The 5,825-nt window shown below is 46.9% G+C and overlaps 1 pseudogene; it reads right to left on the reverse strand.

Annotated features, from left to right (window-relative positions):
* Positions 1–1,528: 1,528 nt before the first annotated feature.
* Positions 1,529–3,575, reverse strand: LOC103257807 (annotated as a pseudogene).
* Positions 3,576–5,825: the final 2,250 nt, after the last annotated feature.

Below are 5,825 nucleotides of genomic sequence, written 5' to 3' on the forward strand. Positions count from 1 at the left end.
CGGTGGGGCACAGTCAGCCTCCTTTTACCAAGAGTGAAATGGTTGTGTGACACTTGCTACTTGTTTGTTCCTTAAGCAAAACAAGGCTGCAGTGACATTGTCATGACTGATGTGAAGGAATCAGTTCTGTGTCCTTCAGGGGTAGGTGCAGAACCCCTTGTAATTACTGGTTCACTATCTAACGTGTTAAAAATAAAAACGAAAACAGCATTGGGAAGAAAGTTCCCCTTCTTTGCATCTGACAGTGCAGCTGAGTCTCTCCCTTCCTCTTAGAAAATCAAGTTTTCACCGCAAGTTTAATAAATTAAAAAGAAAACAGAAAGCAACTGGTTAGCAAACGTGAACCTCCTTCAAGGTCTCTTGTAAGGTAACATGTTAGGGGTTACATGCGACTCAGAATATTCACAAGCTCATGACATGCTCCCCAGACTCAGAACCAGCTGTCACGTTTAGCAAGTCCAGCAGAGTCGTCTTTTCAGCGTGAGCTTTTCTGAGCATTAACGAAGTTCCATATGGAACAGCAAAGGAGCACTGGGGACAGCAGCTGACTCTCACAACCCACCCTTTCAGGCATAATCAGAGGTCAGTCTCCAGGCTTTGGTCCCTTCTGCTGTGTCTTCACATTCCCTAAGAAAGCTGTCATGTGGCTGGAACTGGCCTGTTTCAATCTCTGATTGTCGAAATGAGGATGTCTGGTTTTTGGAAATTATAGAAATCAAGTCAGAAAATCCTGGCAAAAGCACAAATAGTCTGTGTCCTAAAATTTGCCACAATCACCTCATCTTGCAAATAAAATGATGCCATGATGTTCAAGTGCCCGAAAACCTCCTGCTTAATTTTTCACACCTCTTTGCACAAAGTACTGTACTGTCTGACTAGATTCTTTGGTAGGACAGCGTTCACCTAATCTAATTTTTTTTAAAGAAAGAAACTGAAGAGCCACATTGCATGTCAAAGCTGATTTGTGACTCATCCCAGAGGCACCTGTGTTGGGTGGCACACTGGAGGCAGTTCAGTGTGGGCTCAGTTTATCATACCTCAGCCTTGCGTGTGGGGGAGAAGGAACACAACTACCCCCTTCAGTCCTGTGCGAGGGTCCCACAGTCCATCAGAGCTGCTTCAATTCAACAGGGAAGAAACATCTGAAAACACAGGGCCCAGTTTTCTTAGCTTGATAGAAGAATATCTCGAAAGTAGCAGAGAAGTCAACCCACAGGAAGTATAAGGCAGGTGAGAGACTGGAAGACCAGGAGCAGTGGGGTCACAAGCTGCGCCCTTGCCCAATCTCTGCCTGAGGACAGTTGTCACAATACTGTGGGACATAGGAACGAGACACGCATAGCCCATGCCAACACCATGCAGGACTGCGAACACCCTCTGTCATGAGTAGAGCAGAGTCATGCAGATGGGGGTCGCAAGGAAAGGTGGCAGAACACCATGATCAAGTGTGTGCACCAGCAGTGGTCCGGGAGGTATGGGCTGTCCCTGCCGCATCTTTGCCCCCAACAGTGACCATTCTCAGCTGGCACTATGCCAAGTACAGCTGTCCAGCAAGCCAGTCATGACCAGCAGGAGGGAGCTGCGGGCACATCCCCCAGCTCTCAGTCCATGCTTGCCAGAGAGTGGAGCGGTGGGGGCAGTGGGTCCGCTGGTGGGGCCGCGACACCATGGCGTTGTCTGATTTGCAGGTGGGGGTATGCAGAGGTGCTCTCCTGCCCACCACGCACAGCACCTGGACTGCGGCCAGGCTGTGGATATGGCCGTTCTCTGTGAAAGACAGCAGTTTATCTACGAGCTTGGGCACCGTGTACTCTTCATCCAGCTGCTCTGTCTTGTGGCTGTCGTCAATGTTGGGTGAGCTATCTACGATGACAAGGAAAGACTTCCATGGAGTGATCTTGTCCTGGATCTGTGTGGACCTTGATGTGCTGGTACAGCCAGTTCTGCTGTGGAAACGTCCAGAAGCAGACCTCACACTTGAAGGGCTTGGAGCCCGTGTGTATCCTGCTATGTTTCAGGGTCTCCTTGGAGGCGAAGCTCTTGCCACACGTTTCACACATGAAAGACCTTTCACCTGTGTGACACCACTTGTGGTAAATCAGCATATGGTTCTGAGTGAATCTTGCATCACACTCATCATAGACAAAAGGCTTTTCCCCCGTACGAATTCTCTTGGGCGTCTTGAGTGCGAGAGCCACGAGAAGCATGCTCTGTGCAGTCAGCGCAGCCATGCGGCGGATCACCCATGTGCCTGCGCTCATGTAGCCGCAGCGCCATTCTAGGGGTCCAGCCCTTGCCGCACTGGTTGCACTGGTGGCGCTCGCTGCCACCCTCCTGCACCGGCAGCACGTGGCGCTTGAACTTCTTCCTGCACAGCTCACACGGGAAGTGGCGTTCTCTGCTGTGCACATGGCGCTGGGGACTCTTGAGGTTGCAGCGTTTGGCGAAGGTCTAGCAGCACATGTCGCAGCGGTACATTACATCAGCCGCCGCACACTGGGGCGGCCAGCTTCGCTTCAGGAAGCTCTTCTCCTATAGGAAAGCCTTGGCACACTGTGCCCTTAAAGCTGCCCCGCCTCCTGCCCGCCTCATCAGACTCCTCTTCCTTGTCTTCCTCCTCCTCCTCCTCAGGCCCCGCCCTCTGCAGTGTCACCTCTCCCCTGGGCACCCAGCTGGCCCTCCAGGCTACCAGCCTGCTCCACAGCGGCGGCACCAACCGGGCTCTGGGCCTGGGGGCACCTGCAGGCCCCCTCAGCAGCCTCCACCCTCTTCTCCTGCTCTCGGAGTCCCCTCGTGTACCTCTTGGGGATCTCCACAAAGACCTTCCTTCCCACCAGCCTCCCACTGGCCCTAAAGATTTTCGGGTAGAGAGGCTTGGCGGCCTCCTTCTTCTTGTCCAATTTTTCCTTGAATTTCCTCGAAATCACATCTGACAATGCACCATCACTGATCCTCTCCATCAGGAAGTCTGAGATGTCCCCAAGGCCAGTGGGGTGAGGGCTGTCCATGACCCCACCTGCCCTGAGAGCTGGTGCCATGCTGACCAGAGCCGCCACTGGCCTCTGCCTCCTGAACCTCGGAGAAATTCTGCAGCTCCAAAAGCACGGACTCCAACATCTGTTTCTTCAGCTAGAAACATGTTTCTGATAGGTCCAGACACTTGAGCTTTTCAACCCTTTCGAGCATTTGTTGCACCTGGTCTTCCTCCACCTGCACCTGGGGTATAGATGAACTCCAGAAACAAAGCAAAGTCGACCATCTGCACCTCATTGAGGCAGACGTTTGTCCTGTCCCCGTTTGCAGTCTTCTCAATGAGGAATATCTCCTAAAAGAACTCACTGGTGGCCGCCAGCATGGCCATTTGAGCCACGAAGTTCTCACGCATACCCTGGTACTCTACGCTGATCGTGATGTCACACAGTTGGCCCAGCAGGAGGAGTTTGTGCATCTTGTGCAACAGGTGCAGTGGGGAGGACTTGGACTCCAGCAGGACCGCCCACTTTCCATCTTTCTTCTTTCTGGAGCAGCCTCCCAGTCGATGCCCAGATGCCGCCGCTTCCCCGACAGTCACATTTCTATACACCAACAATAAATAAACAGAAACCCACATAAAAAGCACAATCCCATTCACAACAGCCAGAAGAAAAATCAAAAACCGTGGCATCTTCCCAACCAGAGACGGGAAAGATCTTTACAATGAAAATTACAAAACACTGCTCAAAGAAATCAAAGATGACACAAAAAAATAGAAAAATATTCCATGTTCGTGATTGGAAGACTCAACATTGTTAAGATGTCCATCCTACCCAAGGCAATCTACAGATTTAATGCAATACCCATTTTAGTTTTACCAACAGTATTCTTCTCAGACCTGGAAACAACAATACAGGAATTCTATGGAAACATAAAAGACCACAAATCACCACAACAATCCTCAGCAAAAATAAAAAAAAAAGAAAGCAGACCGGGCGGTATCACACTTCCAGACTTTAAACTCTATTATAAAGCTACAGTAATCAAAATAGGCTGGTATTGGTACAAGAACAGGAATATAGACCAACGGAACAGGATAGAGATTCCAGAAGTAAAACCTCAATTTCTCAACCAACTCATCTTCAACAAAGCCTCCACTACCAATACCTTGGGAGAGGAGAACCTATTCAGTAAATGGTGCTGGGAAAACTGGCTGACCACATGCAGAAGATTAAAACAAGATCCCTACCTATCACCATATACAAAAATTAACTCTAAATGGATCAACGACCTAAATGTAAAACTTCAAACTGTAAGAGCCTTAGAAAATGCAAGAGACATCCTTATGGAAATTGGTACTGGAAACCAATTCCTGATCAAAATCCCAAAGGCCCATACCATAATTGATAAGACAGACAAGTGGGACCTCATCAAACTCACAAGTTTCTGCAAAGCAAAAAGAAACCATCAAGAGAGCAGGAAGACAGCCCATGGACTGGGAAAAAATATTTGCCAACTGTATGTATGACAAAGGCCTAACATCTAGGATCTACAAGGAACTCAAACGTGCAGAAAAGAAAAAACAACCCATTAAAAAGTGGGCAAAAGATATGACTAGACACTTCTCAAAAGAGCCATATGAGCAGCCAACAGATACATGAAAAAATGCTCAGCCTCACTAGTCATCAAAGAAATGCAAATTAAAACTACACTAAGATACCACCTAACTCCTGTCAGGATGGCTATCATCATAACTCAAAAAACAACAGATGCTGGAGAGGATGCAGCAAAAAGGGAACACTTCTACACTGTTGGTGGGAGTGTAATCTAGTACAGCCTCTGTGGAAAAGTGTGGTGGTTCCTAAAAGATCTAAAAATCAACCTTCCATATGACCCCACAACCCCCCTACTGGGAATATAACTGGAAGAACTCAAACCACTCTATAAAAAAGATACCTGCACACATATGTTTATTGCATCATTGGTTCCTGATAGTAAGAATTACCAACCATGGAACCAACCATGCTGCCCATCAAAAGAGGACTGGATTTAAAAACGTACATATACTCAATTGAATATTATGCAGCCGTAAGAAGAACAAAATCATTAACTTCACAGCCACCTGTATGTACTTAGAGTCCATAATACTGAGCGATCTTTCAGAGAAACAAACAACTTAGTATCACATGTTCTTATTCAAGAGCGGACGTTGGACAATTATCGAAGGGGAGCACACCTCAACAAAGGTACCTGTATAATGAACATTTGTAAACCTAACCCTGTATAGTACCCCACACCCTTAAAGATAAAAAATTAGAAGTTATAAAATAAATAAATTCCATACCAGTTGACAACTGTGCACAGGATTCCATAAAAAATGTTTCCTACTTATTAGACTTATTTGCAATGAGATATTCAAATATATTATTATACCTAAATGGTTACATTTCAATGATAATAAAACAAACACTAGGTGTTTACAATACATCAGGAACATTTTAGACGTTTTGTATATATTACTGAACATAACAAGATAACTTTAGGAGGAAATATGCTTTGCACCTTCTTTATGGGTGAGAAAAATCAAGGTTCAAAATGCCAAGTAATATGTCTAAGCTCAGGTTTAAGAAGCAAAAAAGTGAGGATTCAAACATAGGTCAGATGGATTGCAAAGCTTATGTTTTGTTTGGTTTTGTTTTTCTGAGTTGGAGTCTTACTCCATCTCCCCGGGTGAAGTGCAGTGGAACACTCATGACCACCCCAGCACTGTTGACCTGCTGGGCTCAGGCGATCCTTCCACCTCAGCCTTCCAAGTAGCCAGAACTACCGGTGCGCACTACTATGTGGAGCTA

Source organism: Carlito syrichta, unplaced genomic scaffold (assembly GCF_000164805.1).
Source record: "Carlito syrichta isolate Samal-C Ts95f unplaced genomic scaffold, Tarsius_syrichta-2.0.1 Scaffold12248, whole genome shotgun sequence".
NCBI lineage: Eukaryota > Metazoa > Chordata > Mammalia > Primates > Tarsiidae > Carlito > Carlito syrichta.